At 45.7% G+C, this 20842-nt stretch overlaps 1 long non-coding RNA gene across 3 annotated transcripts in view; it reads right to left on the bottom strand.

Moving 5' to 3' along the window:
• LOC310669727 overlaps positions 1-20842 on the bottom strand; it is a 63941-nt gene that overhangs the window by 24060 nt on the left and 19039 nt on the right. For 2 of the 3 annotated variants that reach the window (XR_014507326.1, XR_014507327.1), the window contains exon 2: positions 18709-18899. This is a non-coding gene — a long non-coding RNA (uncharacterized lncRNA). Of the gene's footprint in view, positions 1-14205; positions 14349-18708; positions 18900-20842 lie in introns of those variants that run through there. The other variant, XR_014507328.1, reaches the window with a different exon arrangement.

The raw sequence follows: 20842 nt of genomic DNA, 5'->3' as shown, positions 1-20842 counted from the left end.
GGAAAGCTAAATCTTCCAAACACTAGGGGGCGCTGCACCTTTAGGCATAGAAGCAAAAGTGGGTGTGGCACTTCCCCTCTTTTTCTCACTGTGAATGTGAAAGAAAGAAAGAAAGAAAGAAAGAAGCCACAGAGAAGAAAGTCAGGAAAACTTGTCTTCCTGGGAAGCCACTCGCTCTCCCTTTGCTGTGCTTCAGGCATTTGTGTCCAGTGAGGAGCTATCTAAGGCGGGTTTCTCCTTTTCCATAATCGGTAGCACCAGCTCAGTTGCCTGGGAACATTCTTTGTAATTGAACAGTTCCCAGGAGAAAGTCTGAAAATAAAGTAGAAGGGCTATTTGGTTTTATTTACAACAGTGCCCAAAAAAACTCATGCACAAAACAAAAAAAAAACCTGAAACACCCCACCACCACCACCACCTATTTAGGTTTGGTCTTTGGCTAGTGGCATCAAGGACTGTGCAGGCCATAAAGGCCAAGGGGAAAGGCATGTTCTGGGGCAGCTTCTGCAAAACAGGCACTTATGGAGAGATTTCACAATGGTTTTCCATGCTAAATCTAAATCAATAAATGGAAATAGGACAAAACCACTTGGACCCATGCCTAGAAAGCAGAGGACCAGTGGAAAACCACTCAAACTCATGCTTTCTAGGCACAGAACAAATGGAAGCGTGGATGAGCCCAATGTCAGCAGCCCACAACCCCATAGTGGCATGAAGTTAGCCATGCTTCTCACCTCAGCATTCAGTGGAATGTATGAAAGGGGACCCTAATCGTGGAAAGTGGTGCACCTGCAGGAGCTTCCAACATGATATGGAGTTCTGCACAGTCATGATTTCATTTCATCAGCAGATCCCTGCATGCATGGAGTGGGCCCTTTCTGGCAGTTTATAGAATTATGCATAACATAAAGAAGTGGTCGGGGAAGAGTTTTCCTCCCTCTCTCATAAACAGTACAACTCATGGGCAGTCAATGAAGCAGAATGTTGGATGGTTCAGGACAGATAAAAAAAAATACATAATGTTGTGACGTGGGGTTTGTGATTTCAGCTCTCTTGACATAATCTGCTGGAGACAGTTCTCTAGTAACACTTCTTTATTACAGCAAACAAGACTGAAGACTGAGGAGGGGAAAGCTACATTTATAGGGACAGGGGACTAGCTAGAAAGGATACATTTTGGAGGGAACAATATCAGGCAATCACAGTCCTGCCTTTTGGAGGAAACCAATAAGACAGAGGATCCAAATACAGCAGTTTAAATGAACCAATAGTAGCTGTACCCCCTGAAACCAAAAGGCAGTTACTTTACCCTAATGCAAATATAGACAATAATAATACAGATATAAAATCCTTTGACTCAATACACAACACCCCTCCCCCCCTAGTGAGCACAGCAGACGTAATCTCTCAGGTACTGTGGGGTCCTACAACTTCTACGTGATCTCCTGACAACAGGCGTTGCCGGTTCTGGATTGGGTGTTACCTGTGGTAGAGGGGCTGCTATAGGGGTTTCCTCAGGAACAGATGGAGTCCCAGACATCTCAGGGTTCCCTACCTGTACCTCGTCATCATGAGGACTAGCAGACCCTGGTTCATTTGCCGAAGCCCCTGGTGACTGCACCTCTGGGCCATTTTCACTCTGGTCTTGCAGCTCTGCGTCGTTAGCCAGGGATGAATTATCTGACTCCTCCCTGCTGAGCGCCCGGCGCCTCAGCTGATCTATATGTCTCTTCCAAACTTGCCCATTTTCCAAGGTTACATAATAGGACACAGGTCCACTAGCCCGGGTGACCACACCAGCCACCCACCGCGAACCTCGTGAATAGTTCCTCACCCAGACCAGATCTTCAGGGGCGAGATACCTTGTTGTGTCAGTCTCAGCCTGGGGGGTTGCTCTTGAATTATGGTTTGGCATTTTATCCGGGTGGACATAATCCAGCACCGTTACCAGTCTTCTACCCAAGAGCAGCTCAGCTGGCGACTTGCCCGTCGCAGTACACGGCGTCGCATGCTGCAAAAATAACATTCGCGCGATGCGAGCTGACCAGTTACCCTCCATTAAGCGCGCAATGGATTCTTTGGCTGTTCTTACCATGCGCTCAGCCTGCCCATTGGAGGATGGGTGAAAGGGCGCGGATGTGACCCCTCTTATGAAGTTATCAGCCAAGAATGCCCTGAATTCTTGGGATACAAAAGCTGCCCCATTATCTGATACAATGGTCTCAGGTAACCCGTGGGTTGCAAACAGCTGCCTCAACACCTTGATTACGGCAGCTGATGCCATGCTAGGGACCATCGCCACTTCTAACCATTTGGAATATGCATCGACGACAACCAAAAAGACCTTCCCCTGGAATGGCCCAGCAAAATCTAAGTGCAGCCGGCTCCAGGGAGATCTGGACTGCTCCCACCAGTGAACTGGTGCTCTGGCCACTTCTGGCCGCACCTCTTGGCATGCCTTACATGTTCGTACCCATTGTTCTATGTTCTGGTCCATTCCAGGCCACCACACATAACATCGGGCTAGCGACTTCATCCTGACCATTCCCGGGTGTCCCATGTGAAGCGTCTCAAGCACCCTGTTTCTCAGTGGTGCTGGGATGATCACCCTATCTCCCCACAGGAGACAACCCTTATGCATGGACAACTCGTGCTGCCTTGTCGCATAAGGCCTGAATTTGTCTTCATGCGGACCACCTGGCCACCCCCTCCCCACCCAAGTGAGCACACGGGAGAGAACAGCATCTTTCCTCGTTTTCTCAGCTATATCAGTAGCCGTTACAGGAGCCCCCGGAAGTGTTTCCAGCATCATTATGTGCTCCGCTGGAGCGGGATCCTCATTGCTCCCGCCAGGAAGGGGCAATCGACTCAGCGCATCAGCGTGGCACAACCGTTTCCCCGGCACATGGGTCAAGGTGTACTGGAACCCGTTCAGGAATATAGACCAACGCAACATTCTGGGGGAGAGAATTTGTGGCGTTTGTTTGTTCGGGTTGAACAACCCTAACAGTGGTTTGTGGTCCGTTTCAATGGAGAAATGGCGACCGTACACATAATCATGGAACTTTTTGATTCCTGCCACAATTGCAAGCGCCTCTTTGTCAATTTGAGCATAGTTGCGCTCCGTGGGCGACAACGTACGGGAATAGAAAGAGATGGGCTTTTCCGACCCATCCAGTTCCCTATGACTCAGCACCGCCCCCAGGCCGTATTGAGAGGCATCACATGCCAGGACCAGCGGCTTTGACTCATCATAATGAGCAAGGACGCTCCCGCTACTCAGCATTCTTCGCAAGGAGTCAAAAGCCTTCTGCTGCCCCTGCCCCCATCGCCACACATTCTTTTTCTGCAACAGTCTATGTAATGGTTCAGCTACCGAAGCTTTATGGGGTAAGAACGAATGATAAAAGTTAATAAGTCCCAGGAATGACTGCAACTCCGTCTTGTTCTGTGGTCGTGGTGCCTCGATGATGGCCTTAATCTTAGCATCTGTGGGGTGGATGCCTGATGCATCAATTTTAAACCCCAAGAAATCCACAGCTGGCACCCCAAAACTGCATTTTTCCTTTTTCAGTTGCAACCCCACCTCCTTGAACTTGAGCAACACTGCACGGACACGCGCAACCAGTTCCTGTGGGTCTTTTCCAGCAATCAAAACGTCATCAAAAAATGGCAAGACCCCCGGCAGACCTCTTAACAGGCGTTCCATGAGCCCTTGAAAAATCCCTGGGGCCACACAAACTCCAAATTGTAATCTGTTAACTCTGAACGCCCCTTTATGTGTGACAATAGTCTGTGCTTCCGCTGATTGTGGGGTTACTGGCAGCTGTTGGTAGGCTTGTGCCAGGTCAATTTTGGCAAACACCTTGCCCCCAGCCAGTTTAGCCAACAGATGTGATACGACTGGAATGGGGTATGAGTTTCCCCTGAGTGCCTTATTGATAGTACATTTGTAATCTGCACAGATCCTGACTTCCCCATTTGCTTTAAGGGGCGTGACGATTGGAGTCTCCCACTTAGCAGAGTCCACGGGTGAGAGAACTCCCTGCTTGACCAATTTATCCAGCTCTGCTTCGATCTTGGGTTGCAGTGCAAATGGCACTCGCCTTGGTTTGAGTCGGATTGGGGCCACCCCAGGGTCCAACTCGAAGTCAACTGGGGGCCCTTTATAACAACCCAGTTTTCCATTAAAGAGACCAGCAAACTCTTTGCATAATGCCTCGCTCATCTCAGGGCAGGTTTGGATTGAATTAAGCCCTGATATACTCAGTCCCAGGGCGGGGAACCAGTCAGTGCCCAGGAGACTGGGGCGACTGCCCTTCGCAATCACCAGTTTGAGTACAGCCTGTTTGTCCCGGAACTGAACTCTCACGGCACACATTCCCATAACATGGATGCGGCCCGCTGAGTATGACTGCAAGGTTGCCGGGAAGGGCTCCAGAGGGGGCAACTTACCCCTGGGGAAGAATGTCCTCGCGGTCTGGTCCGACACGATAGTGAATCCAGATCCGGAGTCCACCTCCATGTCGCACTGCTGACCCTCAATCTTCACCTTGACGTGTGCCTTGCCTTGCGCTGGGAACTGCACGACCCTCCCGTTGATCTCCGTTACATAGTGGCAGTCCTTTAGAAAATGGGTTGCTGTGGGCGGTCTGCGATGCTCCAGTCTAGGTGTTCCTGTCGCTCCCAACGCCGCCGATCTACAGACCCTGGCGATGTGACCTGTCTTCCCGCACGTCCGGCACATAGCATCCCGGAAACGACAACTCTTCCGCTCATGGTTTCCGCCACAACCTGGACACCTGCCTCGGTGATCTTTGTGCACTGTGCAGGCCTGACGCACTGACTCGACCCCACGGACTGGGCTCTGGCTCGGAGTAGCCTCTAGCTCGTCCATGGCATGCGCAACTTCTATCTGTGGCTTAGGGGCCTTGCGACTGGCATCAAGCTCCTCTCTTTCATAATTCTCCGTGGCGGTGGCCTCCTTCAAGGCTGAAGCAAGGGTAACCTCTTCTTTAGCCACGATGCGTCTTCTGGCTTTCTTGCTGCTCAGACCACCGATAAACCGATCCAGGAGAGTCTCTTCCAGATTTTGGAAGTCGCAGTGCTGAGCGAGCTTCCGCAGTTCAGCTAGAAATGCAGATACAGACTCCCCAGCACGCTGCTGCCTCTCATGAAACTCCATCCGCCGGGCCATCTTGGTCTCAGTAGGCGCCAAATGGCTTGTTAGGCAGGCAAGAATATCTTTGAGAGATGTCTCACTTAGCTTCGCTGGAGCAAGCAATGCCTTGGCCAGCTTGAAGGTCTCAGGCCCACAGTAGCTCAGGAATGTGGCCCTTCTTTTGCTGGCATCGGTGATCCCTTGAGCCACTGCGAAGAACTCGAAGCGTTCGACGTAGTCTTCCCACGTGTGGGGCTCTGATGGCTGGAAGGGCTCCAATACCCTTGGACTCTCCATTGTCCTGTGGCAGGGTCGTCTTCTCAGCTGGCCAGTGAGTCTTGTTCTTAGCTGCAATCCGGACTCTGAGGCAGGGCTGCGTTTAACCGCTCCTCAGCATTCCGGATCCCACCTTCGTCGCCAGTTGTTGTGACGTGGGGTTTGTGATTTCAGCTCTCTTGACATAATCTGCTGGAGACAGTTCTCTAGTAACACTTCTTTATTACAGCAAACAAGACTGAAGACTGAGGAGGGGAAAGCTACATTTATAGGGACAGGGGACTAGCTAGAAAGGATACATTTTGGAGGGAACAATATCAGGCAATCACAGTCCTGCCTTTTGGAGGAAACCAATAAGACAGAGGATCCAAATACAGCAGTTTAAATGAACCAATAGTAGCTGTACCCCCTGAAACCAAAAGGCAGTTACTTTACCCTAATGCAAATATAGACAATAATAATACAGATATAAAATCCTTTGACTCAATACACAACACCTAACAAGGCTTTTTTAAAGCCGGAAATCATCAGAAGGACGTTTTTGTTTTGGTTTGCATGTTAATTCAGAAAGTGCAAATTAGGTAAGCCCACCTTTAAGTGTGAACGGAACTGAATTTCTTCCCCATCCCTCGTGTCAAGTAAGTGCCATCCCATGCTTCCCAGCACATTTCCCCAACACTTTCCTTATTGAAAAAGCTTACTAAACAGTGAAAATCTGGACAGGAAAGTTGTTGAGCTTTTTTTGGCCAAAGTTGATGAGTTTTTTGGCCAAAGTTGATGAGTTTTTTGGCCAAATTCACAGAAAATAAAATAAAGTGAAATAAAAGTTTTTGAGGGAAATCGCCAAAAACAACACTGCCGAAATGGGTTGCCATATGTCTGCATTTTCCCGGACATTTTTTCTAATTTCTGTATATGTCCAGGAAATTCCAGACATATAACAACCCTACAAAAAGCCCAAATTTAGGCCTCCTGATCAACTTTGAAATGCAGTGCTGAGCAAGAGAGGCCTTTGGTTTGATCCAGCTGAACTTTTATTTGTCCTTATAGAAAAAGCAAAATATATTGTAGCCTGCCTTCATTAATACTGTTTATCTACTTGCACTTAAGGGTGCTTTCGAACTGCTAGGCGGGCAGGAGCTGGGACCGAAAGACGGGAGCTCACCCCACCGTGGGGATTCGAACCGCCGACCATACAATCGGCAAGTCCTAGGCACTGAGGTTTTACCCACAGCGCCACCCGCGTCCCCCAGGGGCATACTCCCCCAGGGCATACTCTGGAATATGCCAAAAGTCCGCTCACCTCTCAGGGGTGTGGTGGCATTGCTGGACAGAAGAGGCTTCACTGGGATATATTTAGAAGATAATTTTGTAAGGGGACATTTGTTATCTTAGGAGTCTTGACTATGATTACCTCCTGTGGAATTTTATTTGTCATAACATGACCCTAGTGGTTTTGCTTGCTATTGCTCATGATATTGCCATAAATCATTAAGTGTGCAGCTCCACACCGTGGACAAAATGTGCAGCTGTCCATGAGCTTCTTGGTGTGAGCTTATTGAGCCTCTATTAACTCCAATGCATCACCACCACACTGGATGGCAGTGGATCATGAAGTGAATTGTTCCAGCAAACTCATTTGGTGTAGCTACACATATTTGGGACGTTCCAGCAAAACATAGTAAAATACCAGTGGATTCAAGAAGATGTTCTAAAGATTTGATATTTGCCTCAGTGAATTTCTACGCTCTGACTCTTCTCTGGTTGACTAGGCTACTAAAGAGAACATAGGTTCTTTGGGAAAGATTTATCAACTGGTTGGATCTCTTTTATCTGTGATTTTGTAACTGTTCATTAAGGTAGATCCTGGGCTCTAATAACTTGGATTTTCAGATCACTCAAAGTATGAGTCTTGTTGGGTCAATTATAGAGAGGAGAAACCAATTTTAAAAACACCGTTTTCTTGCCCACTTTCAGGCAGAGCCTCAGCTTATTAAGGCAAGGAGCACTTCACTTCAGAGGATTTAGAAGAAGAAGAAGAAGAAGAAGAAGAAGAAGAAGAAGAAGAAATAATAATAATAATAATAATAATAATAATAATAATAATAATAATAATAATTTAGTTATATCACCGCCCTCCCCAGCTGAAGCCTGGTTCAGAGCGGCTAACAACAGTGAAAATAATACAGTTTACATAAAATCACAATCAATTAATTGAAATACATTCTAAAATCAATTCAAGAAGAAGAAGAAGAAGAAAGTTCTCCCCTTATGTGACCTACACAATTGTTCACAGAGATTGGAGGCAGTGGACAAATTAAATTCTTCTCATTCTGAAGCCCAGTGGAAGCTCATCAGAACATGAACTGTTGCTCTAAGAATAGATCAGTATACAGCATTTTCTAATTTTCAATCATGGCTCAGAAGGAGGCTTGAATCAAATTTAATATGTAGAAAGAAATGAGAGCGAGAGAGTAGGAGTCGGAGAGAGAGAGAGAGAGGGAGGGAGAGAGAGAGAGAGAGAGAGAGAGAGAGAGAGAGAGAGATTGTTCTCCCAGGCACCTGTCCAATATGCTAACCACTACACCACACTGTTGCTACTGGAAGTCATGCCAGATTCTAATCATAATCATCACCATCACCATCATCTTTCTTTTCCATCCACCCTCTCAAAGGAGCCCTGGGGAGCTCTTCTGCAAGTACAGTTCAGACAAGTTTTGGGGCAGTGGAGGACTCAGAATATTTTCTATTCCATTTCGACCATCCCAGAATAGCCACTCTGCTTTCTCATCCAGTGACACCCGTTTGAGACAAGCAAGAAAGCAGGCAGGATTGGATGGAACTTTCCACAGAAAACCCACTTTCTCCATAGCTGCCTTTTTTGAAGCTCCATTTTGGCTGGCTGCCAGACGCTGGTCCACATTCACTCATTCTCTGGTTGGAGGCCAAGAGTGCCGTCTGGAAGTTTGGGCGTCACCCTCAAGATGCCATTTGGCTGACAGATGTTCTGGCTGCCTCCCTCCTTGTTGTTATTTATTCCTTCCACTGGTTCCTTTCTTAGGATGTTGCATGGCAGGCCGGAGTCGAGGAAAAGAGACTCATCCTGTCATGGAACTTTCTGCTAAAAGGGTGCTTTTCTGCTGCAAACATTTGGCTTTCTCGGTTATGGTTTTGCAGACCATGAATATTATCTTGAAAACGAAGGGGAAATGTTATATAATCAATAGGGACAAATGTAGGTTTCTACACTTTGGCAGGAATAACCAGCTGCACCAATGTAAGATGGGGGACACATGGCTTTCCAGAGTATATGTGAAAATGATCTAGGTGTCTTAGTAGAGCAGACATGAGAACAGTGTAATGCAGTAGCAAAAAAAGCTAATGCTATTCTAGGCTGCATCAACACAATGAAAGTTGTTGTTCTACACATATGGAAATCTGAACAACAGTAATTCCTCTCCCCCTCACCCATCCACACTCACCCACCCCTAATCTGCCCCCTCCAGCAGGAATCAACCTTCTTCAACCATCTCCTAACCTATATTGCAATGGGAAGAGGAAAACTCTTGTCACAGAGAAGTTTTCTCTGCTGACATTCTACTGTTTGGGTTTATTTTTAACAGCAGTTACATTATGCTCATATATTGTTGATAATTATTTTTTACAAGTAGGCCAAGGGAGGAGTTTCTATGTGGTTTGGAAGGTTTAAATCACTTGGGCCAAGAAAAACAAGCTTTGGAAAGGATTTTGATTCTGCATTTGAGGAATGCTGCTTACTATAGCTTCTGATCCAGGAAATATCAACATTTCGGCCAAATTATGCCCTTACTTAGACTCAGTATGGCCAGTGCCACTGATTGGGATGGAGGCACCATTTTAGCTCATGTCCATTTTTGTTCAAGTGGTACTAAGTGGGTTACATGCAGAAGGTCCCAGGTTCAATCCCCAGCATCTCCAGGTAGGGATGAGAATCTGTCTGTTTTTTATTCCTATCCTGCCCTTCCTCCTGAAGGAGTGCAGGGCTGCAAACAGATACACAATTTAGCTAAAGACAAGTGCAGCTGAAAATATCTTAAAGCAATTACATTTGAAAAGGCTCTTTAAAAGTTTTTATCATTATTATTATTCTTCCACGCAAGGATCTTGTGGTTGCCAAGAAACAGCTTTTCTCAGCCACCAAATTCCTCCTGAAAATTAACAACATACCCTCCAACCTTTCTCCGATGAAAATAGGGACCTCACATTCCCTAATGATAATTTTACTGCCAATCTGGGCAGCTTCCAACATATATAAAAACATAATAAAACATTAACATTTTTTTAAAAAAACTACCCTATTCAGAATTGCCTTCAGACAGCCTGGGAGTTGAAAAACTCCATACCCTCCAACATTTCTCCAGTGAAAATAGGGATGTCCTAAGGAAAAACGGGACATTTCAGGATCAAATCAGAAACTGGGACAGCTTCTCTAAATCAGGGATGTCTCTGGAAAATAGGGACACGTGGAGGGTCTGCAGTGGTGGGCACACGTTACTATAAAATGGTATTTCACACATGGGGAACCACCACTGGAAATATCCCCTGTCTGAAACCCCGAAGAGCTGCTGTCAGTCAGTGTGCAGACAATGCTGAGCTAGCGGGGCTAGTATTTTGATTTGGTTGGTATAAGGTAGCCCAGAGAGAGACAGACACACACACACACACACAGAGAGAGAGAGAGAGAGAGAGATGCTCATCTGCCATCATCAGCTGACCAGGAGGCCCGTCTGCACTCGAGGGGCCCTGAGAACATGTCCCTCCTATCTTCCCAGCCCTATTTCCTTTCTCTTTAAAAATATTTTTGTTATGTACTGAGTTGAATAGGATCCAAACTGCAGCAGTCTGATTGGTCCTAGAACAATAGGATCCAAAATGCAGCAGTCTGATTGGTCCTAGAACAATAGGATTCAGAATGCAGCAGTCTGATTGGGCCTAGAACAATGCAGCAGTATGATTGGTGGGCAGGAACCACCCAATCATGCTCCAGATATAAGTGAATCCACAACCTGATTGGCTTACAGTAGAATTCCAGAATTAGCCAATCATGTGCAACCCATTGTGTAAATAATGTATATCGGAAGGCGTCCAACATGCTACTGGGGAAGAGCGGAGGACAAGTACAAGTAGATCCAGAGCTGATGAAGCGGCTGGGCCAAAGCCGAAAGGACGCTCAGTTGCGGATATGCATGGAAGCGAAAGGAAAGTCCAATGCTGTAAAGAAAAATATTGCATAGGAACCTGGAATGTAAGAACCATGAACCTGGGTAAGTTGGATGTGGTCAAAAATGAGATGGCAAGATTAAACATTGACATCCTGGGCATCAGTGAACTAAAATGGACGGGAATGGGCGAATTCAGTTCGGATGACTATCATATCTACTACTGTGGGCAAGAAACCCGTAAAAGAAATGGAGTGGCCCTCATAGTCAACAAAAGAGTGGCGAAAGCTGTACTGGGATGCAATCTCAAAAATGATAGAATGATCTCGATACGAATCCAAGGCAGACCTTTTAACATCACAGTAATCCAAGTTTATGCACCAACTACTGGTGCTGAAGAAACTGAAATTGACCAATTCTATGAAGACTTACAACACCTTATAGAAGTGACACCAAAGAAGGATGTTCTTCTCATTATAGGGGATTGGAATGCTAAAGTAGGGAATCAAGAGATAAAAGGAACAACTGGCAAATTTGGTCTTGGAATTCAAAACGAAGCAGGGCAAAGGCTAATAGAGTTCTGTCAAGAGAACAAGCTGGTCATCACAAACACTCTTTTCCAACAACACAAGAGACGACTCTACACATGGACATCACCAGATGGGCAGCATCGAAATCAGATTGATTATATTCTCTGCAGCCAAAGATGGAGAAGCTCTATACAGTCAGCAAAAACAAGACCTGGAGCTGACTGTGGCTCAGATCATCAGCTTCTTATAGCAAAATTCAAGCTTAAACTGAAGAAAGTAGGAAAAACCACTGGGCCGGTAAGATACAATCTAAACCAAATCCCTTATGAATACACAGTGGAAGTGAGGAACAGGTTTAAGGATTTAGAATTGCTGGACAGAGTGCCTGAAGAACTATGGATGGAGGCTCGAAACATTATACAGGAGGCAGCAACGAAAACCATCCCAATGAAAAGGAAATGCAAGAAAGCAAAGTGGCTGTCCAATGAGGCCTTACAAATAGCGGAGGAGAGAAGGCAAGCAAAATGCGAGGGTGATAGAGAAAGATACAGGAAATTGAATGCAGAATTCCAAAAAATAGCAAGGAGAGACAAGAAGGCCTTCTTAAATGAGCAATGCAAAGAAATAGAGGAAAACAACAGAATGGGAAGAACCAGAGATCTGTTCAAGAAAATTGGAGATATGAAAGGAACATTTCGTTCAAAGATTACCATAATAAAGGACAAAAGTGGTAAGGACCTAACAGAAGCAGAAGACATCAAGAAGAGGTGGCAAGAATACACAGAGGAACTATACCAGAAAGATATGGATGTCTCGTACACCCCAGGTAGTGTGGTTGCTGACCTTGAGCCAGACATCCTGGAGAGTGAAGTCAAATGGGCCTTAGAAAGCATTGCAAATAACAAGGCCAGTGGAAGTGATGGTATTCCAGCTGAACTATTTAAAATTTTAAAAGATGATGCTGTTAAGGTGCTACACTCAATATGCCAGCAAGTTTGGAAAACTCAGCAGTGGCCAGAAGATTGGAGAAGGTCAGTCTACATCCCAATCCCAAAGAAGGGCAGTGCTAAAGAATGCTCCAACTACCGCACAATTGCACTCATTTCACATGCTAGCAAGGTTATGCTTAAAATTCTTCAAGGAAGGCTCAAGCAGTATGTGGACCGAGAACTCCCAGAAGTGCAAGCTGGATTTAGAAGAGGCAGGGGAACCAGAGACCAAATTGCAAACACGCGCTGGATTATGGAGAAAGCTAGAGAGTTCCAGAAAGACATCTACTTCTGCTTCATTGACTATGCAAAAGCCTTTGACTGTGTCGATCACAGCAAACTATGGCAAGTTCTTAAAGAAATGGGAGTGCCTGATCACCTCATCTGTCTCCTGAGAAATCTCTATGTGGGACAAGAAACTACAGTTAGAACTGGATATGGAACAACTGATTGGTTCAAAATTGGGAAAGGAGTACGACAAGGCTGTATTTTGTCTCCCTGCTTATTTAACTTATATGCAGAATTCATCATGCGAAAGGCTGGGCTGGATGAATCCCTAGCCGGAATTAAGATTGCTGGAAGAAATACCAACAACCTCAGATATGCAGATGACACAACCTTGATGGCAGAAAGTGAGGAGGAATTAAAAAACCTTTTATTGAGGGTGAAAGAGGAGAGCACAAAATATGGTCTGAAGCTCAACATCAAAAAAACGAAGATCATGGCCACTGGTCCCATCACCTCCTGGCAAATAGAAGGGGAGGAAATGGAGGCAGTGAGAGATTTTACTTTCTTGGGCTCCATGATCACTGCAGATGGTGACAGCAGCCACGAAATTAAGAGACGCCTGCTTCTTGGGAGGAAAGCAATGGCAAACCTAGATAGCATTTTAAAAAGTAGAGACATCACCTTGCCAACAAAGGTCCGTATAGTAAAAGCTATGGTTTTCCCAGTAGTGATGTATGGAAGTGAGAGCTGGACCATAAAGAAGGCTGATCGCCGAAGAATTGACGCTTTTGAATTATGGTGCTGGAGGAGACTCTTGAGAGTCCCATGGACTGCAAGAAGATCAAACGCATCCATTCTTAAGGAAATCAGCCCTGAGTGCTCACTGGAAGGACAGATCGTGAAGCTGAGGCTCCAATACTTTGGCCACCTCATGAGAAGAGAAGACTCACTGGAAAAGACCCTGATGTTGGGAAAGATGGAGGGCACAAGGAGAAGAGGACGACAGAGGACGAGATGGTTAGACAGTGTTCTCAAAGCTACAAACATGAATCTGACCAAACTGCGGGTGGCAGTGGAAGACAGAAGTGCCTGGCGTGCTCTGGTCCATGGGGTCACGAAGAGTCGGACACGACTGAACGACTAAACAACAACAACAAGACAGATACTTTGAGGGGACATTCATTCATTCCTCCTCACCACGATGAGCTGAATAAAGAACATGAAATCACTTTGCGACTCTGAGTATATTTCAATTTTATTTATACTTATCCAAAGATATCCAAAAGTCATTACACAATACAAAGTATCTCTCTATAATACACCAGAAGAAAGAAATACTTAAAATATCTAATATAAAAAAGAACAGGAGCAAAAAAGAAGGAAAAAGGAGGAGGAGAAAGAAAAAAAGAGAATGGAAAAGGTTCTCTGTCCTTTAGCTAAACATAGTATCCACTCATCAGGGGGGCCAACTTGAATAAAATGGGGAGGGGGGAGGTAAGCCCCAGCCCACATAATTGATCGCATGACGTGGTGCACACACACAATTTGAATGGGAATGCCCATCAAATTGGGGGGGGGGGGGTTCTGCAAATATTTTATTGGGGGGCAAAGCCCCCACAGCCCCAGGAGATTGCTCCTATGCCACTAATTAACAACCATCTATTTTCTATAAGCCAATATTTTTTCAATCTTCAAATCTAGATATTTCAAGTTCATTTTCTCTGTCCATAAAAGTCCATAAGAAGTTTCCAATCTTTAATAAATGTCAATAATGATTTTTCTCTAATTAAAGGCATTAACTTTGCCATCTCAACCAAGTCCAATGATTTTATCAGTGATTCCTCCATAGCAGACAGGGCTGTATTTTTCCATCTTACATGGAAAAGATGCATTCAATCTTGCCACTAAAATAATATATTGGCACAATCTTCCATAGTTTTGTTTTCCGGTTATATATCCATTAACCCTTAAAAACAAACAAAGTTCTGCCTTCAGTTGCATATTAGCCTTTAAAATCTGCTGTATCAACATATGTATTTGTAACCAATATTTTAAAGCCTTTTTTCATGTCCACCAAGCATGATAAAATGTCCCTTCATGTTCTTGGCACTTCCAGTAACCATTTGAAACACCTTTAAAGCATTGTTTAAAGGTAAAGGTACCCCTGCCCGTACGGAACAGTCTTGACAGACTCTAGGGTTGTGCGCCCATCTCACTTAAGAGGCCGGGGGCCAGCGGTGTCCGGAGACACTTCCGGGTCACGTGGCCAGTGTGACATCGCTGCTCTGGCGAGCCAGAGCCGCACATGGAAACGCTGTTTACCTTCCCACTAGTAAGCGGTCCCCATTTATCTACTTGCCCCCGGGAGTGCTTTCGAACTGCTAGGTTGGCAGGCGCTGGGACTGAACAACGGGAGTGCACCCCGCCACGGGGATTTGAACTGCCGACCTTTCGATCGGCAAGCCCTAGGCGCTGAGGCTTTTACCCACAGCACCACCCGCATTGTTTAGACACACACAAATACACCAATTCACCCAGTGGTCAGATTCTTAGGCCTTTGGGACATATTCTCCCAATTGTTTTCCTGGCTGGGGGAGGAGGGGGGGATTCCAACATAGGCATAGCAAGCAGGATGTTGAATTCCAGAGACTCAGGAAACCCAGCCCGATGATTCCTGGGAGTGAAGAAAGCGGGTTTGTCACCATGCTGCATACCTTTAAAGTAAGGACATTTCCTGAGCCCTTCTCCCCATGATATTGTGTACACTATCACTGTTTCCGTCATGCGACGCATAAAGGAAAAGGCCTAGGAAAGAGGGAAGGAAAGAGGGTCGTGGAATCCCTGTCACTACTGCTGCTGCTGCTGCTCTGTTAAGGCCACATGTCCACACTTTGACCTACATCAGAGAACGAGAGCTTCTGCCTCCCCAGTGCTGAATTGGGGTTTTTTTCTCCAAGTGTGAGCAAAGCCGCTCTTGCTGTCCCTGGCTCAGCACATGGATTTGTCACATACTTTGAAGTCGCTGCGTGCTCTGAGATCGTGACTCAGGAACGAGAATTTACAGGGGTTTTCAAATGCCACCCCCTCTGAGTCAAGGGATATGGGAGGTTCTTGCTAAAGCTCTGTTTGGACCAAAGCTGGGGAAAGATGTGCAACTTTCTTCTTCAGAGTGATTTTGTTTAACAACACTATAGATAGTTTACTTACTAATTCATCCATTCATTGCATTTCTATGCCAGCTTTTCTACCAAGTTGCTCAAGGTGGCATTCTTCCCCTCCTCAATTAATTCCTACAACGCCCATGTAAGGTAGGAGGAGACCGAGAAGCATCTTCATGGACCAGGGTCAGTCAATGAGCTTCATGGCTAAGTGTGGATTTGCATCCTGGTCTCTCCCAGGTTAGTCTGACACTTTAATTGCTACAGCACAATTGGCTCTCTTCCCCCTAGTATATATTTAAACCAGGCTCCACTGACCTGGTGCCCTCCAGTTGTTTTGCGCTACGAGTCCGTACCTGCCAAGTGCCCCGGGGGGAAACGGGACGTCCCTTTTTTTTTACAAGAGGTCACTGTGGCCATTTTGGGTGCTGCGATCTCACGTACCATGATCTTACCCTGAAAAATGCTTGCCCCCCCCCCCCAGGACAATATTGCAATGCGAATCACATGACTTGCCTGGGAGCATGTTCTGGAAGACGCGTGTCCCAGCTTTGATCTGAAAAAGTTGAACTGTATGCATGTCCCGTTAGCTCCAACCAGCACAGCTGTATGCTGATGGGAGTTGTGGTCTGGTTTAAACAATACATGGATTGCTTCCTCCTCACTGAGCCCACCTGCTCTTTCTTCAGGAGTGTATCTTAGCCCCTCCTCCTCCTCTGGGTGTGCAAGAAACTGTGGCTTCCACGACCTCAATATCATTTCTGCAAGCATCCTCTCCAATGCGTGCTTATTACAGGGTTGGTCTTTTAAAGATAAAAAGCTCAGTGCCTTCAGACATTACGATAAATGTATTTCATAGAACAGAACAAAACAGAAACCATGCGCTTTTGTCCCATTGACTATAATGCTGACAAGTGGAGGCTGATGCCATCATAACAACATTTCCCTTTCACTCCTCTAATTGAAACCAACTCTTCCTTTCTGCAGCGGGAAAAAAGCATGTGCTCAGAAGATGTTCTTTGGCATGTCAAATGTTAACCAGCAACACATGGGCAGAAAGAAAGAGGATGCTGCCCTTTAAAAAAACCTATCTGACAGCTTGATGTAGGCAGAGGAAAGTCTGCTGCAGGCAGTGTAACTGTAATACTGTATATGGGTTGGGGTATGGGAAATCTGATGCCTTGTCCTGCAAGAATGGGCTCATCTACACAGGTCCAAGAGGTTTTTCTTTTGTCCCACTGCTTTCCCCGGGAAAACCCACTGTTTACTCCAGAATCGGAACAAATGTCAATTAAATAACTACTCAGATCCATGCCTCCACATCACAGACCAGCGTCTAGAATTGGCAGCACAACAAAAGTATGGATCAGCCCTATGTCTAAAGCCAAATGTACTGTTGCTGTTTTTTAATTACACATATATACTAACTTCCTTCAAGAAGCTGAAGGCAGCATAGATGGTTCACCCTCTTGCCCTTTTTATCCCCATAGCTACCCTGAGGATTTGAACCTGGGGCAGTTTTCACAATACCACCTACTGTGCACTCATTCGTTCTCCAGCGCTAGGATTTTAACCTGTGTTCACATAGCACTATCCAAATCCTATCCACTACTTCGTTGTAAGATACTACTGTCTGACGCATTGTTTCTCAAAGCAGCAGCATACAAAGCCATTCCTAAGCTAAGATGTGAAACACCTTTGCATTGGTAAAGACATCCCACATCAATGCCTCCTGCCCAGAGTATACAAACAAAATAAAATTGAAGCCATGCTGATGTGAGCAGCTGGGAGTGGGGGGGAGGGGAGAGCTGTGAAACTGCAATAAAGAATACCACAAATTCATTGCACTGTACTGTGAACAACCAGCACTGATGATGTGTACCAGGGGATGTGCTCATTTGCACACAGGCTCAAATGTAACAAGGGCGCCAGAGCCACCACTCCTAAATATAGTCACAGATGTAAAATCCTATATTGCTTAAGCCCAGGCTCTCTGAAATATCGCATTCCCTCAAACGAACCTGCCCAGATGCTGAGGAGGTTATTCTTTCGGTCCCAGCACCCTCACGCTTGCTGGGGATGCAAGACGGGGCCTTCTTGGTGGTGGCTGCTCCCAGACTCTGGAGCTCCCTCCCTAAAGAAGCCAGACTGGTTCCCTCCTTGCTGTCCTTCCACCAGCAGGTGAAGACTTTCCAAACAAGCCTTTGGAAACTGACTGATTCTAATGAAAGGGCTCGTTTTCGGTTTGTTTTTGTTTTTTTAGTTATTGTCTGTGTTTTTAATGGATTTTTAAAAATACTGTTTTAATTCTATTAGTGTTTAATAGCATTTAATGACGGTTGTCTCAATGTTTCTGGCTTGTTCTGTTTTATCTGTGTAAGCCACAGAACTGAGAAACTGGCAAGATATAAATATGAAACCAAAGTTAGGTAAGGTTTCATAAAAGTGTGACCCAAACTGAATTTATCTGCTATCCCTATTGGCCATGTGCTCTTCAAAACATGGGGAGAGGAGGGGTGTTGTCAGCAGAGCAAGGCATTATTCAACAGGAGATTGTTGGAACTGGCTGAGAGTCAAAGGGAGCCAAGCGCTTCAGGCATTCCTCTGCCTCAGGCTCTGTTCCTCGATGCAGCTCCTGCAGCTACCATGCAAAAGCTTCAACAGGTGCCTTCTGTGCCAACTTTTAAACGCCTGCTGAAGATTTTTCTATTTTGTCTGGCCTGTGCAGGCAATTATGAATGCGTCTTTCCATAACTGATGCCTGGTTTTAACCTTTTAAATATGGTTTTACTGTATGGTTTTATGCATTTTAAATGGAAAAGAGCTTCAAAATAAACAAACGGATGAAATGAAGCTGAGCATTTTGTTGCAGCAAATAAGAGGGTGTTTCGGGTGGTTCTGGCGGCTGCATGGACAATAACTGGAAATGGCCCGGCGTGTTCTGCCGAGAGAAGCGAGGGAGGAGTGTGTGGTGAGAGGAGGGGGTGGGGATGCCTGCGTGGATTTCAGCCCTTGTAGCGAAGAGAAAATAATAATTTGAGAGCAAAAGGAATGATGGCGCTTGTGAAAGGAAAGGCAGCAACTCAAAACAAGATGTTGTGGGTGGGTGAGAATTCTCTCGGCTTTATGTGTGTAGAAAGTGCATGTTGTGTGGTTGCACTTACGTACCAGAAAGATGAGTTTTCAATGGCTTTTCGACGGTTTGTTAATCCTTTTCTTTGTTGGTTTGTTGTCCGTTCCACTGTCAAACAGTCTTCCTGATTCCTGAAGATCCTCCTGATTTTTAGTCAGAATCTCCTTTCCTATCACTTGAATCCAATTAAATTTCAGAAAGCTGAAAGGCTGTTTAGTGGAAGCACCTGGAGAAAAATAAAGATATCCACTTGGTGGCAGGCAGCTGCAGTGAAGTGAGCAAGGAGGAGGGGCCAGTTTGTGCTGGTTTGATTCCACTACCCCCCCCTTCCCTCTCTTGGCACAGCTCCACGCTTTCACAATTTGCTAGGCTGATTTTGACTCGTTTTTGTTTTACTACATTTATATCCTGCCCTTATTCCAAGGAGGTACAGGCAGCAAACATGGTCCCCCCCCCCACTTCATTTTTTCGTCACAACAACCCTGTGAGGTAGGCTGTCTGAGAACAGCTGACACAACGTTACCTAAAAGAGTTTCATGGCTGAGGGAACCTACATCTTCCTGGACCTACTCCCACTACACCATACTGCCTGGCCAAGCCTAAGGTTGCCAAGAGGTAAAAATACATTTTCATTTAACATTTACATTCCAGCAGCGGGAGAACTGCGAAGCAGGGCTCCCTCCATCGGCTCTACTGTGGCAGGCCAACCCCACCAGGCTTCCTCTCCCCTCAAATGGCCCTTGGGGGAAAGCCATTCCCTCAGGCTGCCTGGGGGCTTATCCACACTTCCCCTTGTCTCTCTTTTTTCCCAGGGAAAACCCACTTTTTAGCTCTAAATCGGAGCAAACCTCAGTCTCTGGAAAACCCAATTGCTGTTTGCTCCAACTGAGTGCTAATGAGTGGTTTTCCCTGGGGGAAAGCAGCAGAACAAGAGGAACTGTGGATGAGACCTCAGCGGGAGAGGTGGGAAGCAGGAAGCTACCTCCATCACCTTTGCCAAAGGCCCTGCTCCACCAGGCACCAATCACCTGCTGGTCATTCTAAGAACAACTGTTTAGAAATCTACCTGGGTTTTTGTTTTTCCTCTTCCCTCCCTGTGTCTTTGCCCTTGTGTGTCATTTTTAAAAAATATGGTAAAGCTTCTGGGAACATATTTGTCTTGTTTTGATTGTTTGTGAACCACTCTGGGAGCTTTTTTGGCTGAAGAACCGGGTACAAACTCAACAAACAAACAAACAAACAGTGCTTCTTTCATGTAGACGTTTTGTCATTTTTGAAAGGGTGGGTGACACCCTCCCAAATTTTGACCCCGGAAAATGTCCAGATATTGTTGATACCACCCATAATTTAAAAAATAAATAAATCTCTGACTGCTGTCAAAAGAAGGAAACAAATAGGAAACGCATGACTGTGTGACACTACCAGGATCCTCAAAGGTGGCTATTATACCTAATCCCAGCACAGGAGCCACAATGAATCAGGGATACAAAGAGCATATTAACAGTTCCTTTGCCTTCTGTACTGTTTGTAAATACTTCAGAGGACAGTCACTGCTCCAAAAGGAAGGGCCCTTCAGTCACAAAGTAGCCTGCCAGGAAACCCTGGCCACCAACTCAGTTTGCGTGCTATGCTTTGCCTGGATCAGTCACTGCAAAACTGTTCCTGCCTCCCCTTTTAGGAAAAACTGACTTCTTCCAAGCGGACATCAAATCTGGTAGCATCCCCAGGGGAGAGTCAATTTAGCACAAAAGGTGAATGGCAGGCATACTATTTTCAGCTCTTTCCGTTCCACATAACTCTGCTTTGAGAGAGGAAGGTAAACCACATTTTCTGGGGACTGGACCATAGGCTGGGCTTTCTAAGTGGGGTCATCTTTGTCCGTTTATCCACATCTTGGTCTCAGGTCCAGACATTGGCCATTTGTTTGCTCAACTCACAGGACTAGTGGCTGGCCAAAGAGCAGAGGGAATTTCAGAGGTGAAAGGATAGAAGTTTACAAAATTATGCATGGCATGGAGAAAGTCAACAGAGGAAAATTTGCCTCCCTCTCTCATAACATTAGAATTTGTGGGCCTCCATTAAGGTTTAAAGTTGGCAGATTCAGGACAGATACCAAAAAAACCAAAAAAAAACCCCCACCTTTCATGCAGCATGGAGTTACTCTAGTTG

Source organism: Podarcis tiliguerta, assembly GCF_965153285.1.
Source record: "Podarcis tiliguerta genome assembly, chromosome: Z".
NCBI classification, from domain to species: domain Eukaryota; kingdom Metazoa; phylum Chordata; class Lepidosauria; order Squamata; family Lacertidae; genus Podarcis; species Podarcis tiliguerta.
The sequence above is the reverse complement of the archived record's forward strand: the minus strand, read 5'-3'. Positions and strand labels throughout refer to the sequence as shown.